Genomic DNA, 970 nt, shown 5'->3' on the forward strand with positions numbered 1-970 from the left:
GAAAGTGTAACTGTAAAAATGCAGAATTATCGGAGTAATGGGCATTCAAAAAAGTATGTATGTATAGAAATGTATGAATGAAGTCTTTAAGGTTTAAGATTCAAATTAAGGAAGTGCAATAATAATGTTTAGCAGTTCAAAACTGTGAACATTGAAATGCAGAATTAGGTCGGATGATCGTGAGAATCAAATATTGATCGCTTCGCAGGTGGTATGGGTTATTTCTCTTCGGTTGTTTAAATAAAGTACTAGTAATATGTAGTAGATAGAAGGATCCACTGGAAGGGCCCTATTATCGATTCTTTTTCAACAGTCTAAGTATGTCACGAGGTTTCCAAGCATAAAAGTGATATTGCCTGCAAAAATTAGAAATAGGACACACAAAAAATCAATATTCAAAGTAATCGAACATAAACAATGAAATGGGTTATTATATATATATGTGTGTGTGTGTATGTGTTAAAGTAATAAAGTTAATGTCAGGTCATATTGCGACCAATGGTTTCACATCTACGAAGGCGATAGCTTCGCGGACGTCTGATGAAACGCCCACGAAGTTATAGCCTTCGTGGTCACAGATATGTGTCGCTCTTCTCCGTAATTTACAGCCTTCGGGTTTGTTTACAAATTTATATATATATATATATTTGTCAAAAAAAATATTTCTCCAGCGTTCGCTATTTTACCCTCGTTCTGGTCCAACGACCGTCCATGTTTGTTTTCGTTCGGTTTCCTTGTATGTCTCCACTGTCCTGTCATTGTTCCCAACTTTGACCCTCCATAAAATCCCAAATTTTATTTTGGTACTTATGGGAGCAACTGTCTTCGAAGACTCATATTCTCGTTCAATGTTCGAAATGAGGAGTAGATAGACAGCCGACAACTGATGAAGGGTCGCTCTTTATGTTACTTGTCTTGTGTTCCATTTGTTTCTCTCGTTGTTTGCGTATTGAACTCATTTGTTTTCGTA

The sequence above is a fragment of the Octopus bimaculoides genome, chromosome 16, assembly GCF_001194135.2.
Source record: "Octopus bimaculoides isolate UCB-OBI-ISO-001 chromosome 16, ASM119413v2, whole genome shotgun sequence".
Taxonomy (NCBI): Eukaryota; Metazoa; Mollusca; class Cephalopoda; order Octopoda; family Octopodidae; genus Octopus; species Octopus bimaculoides.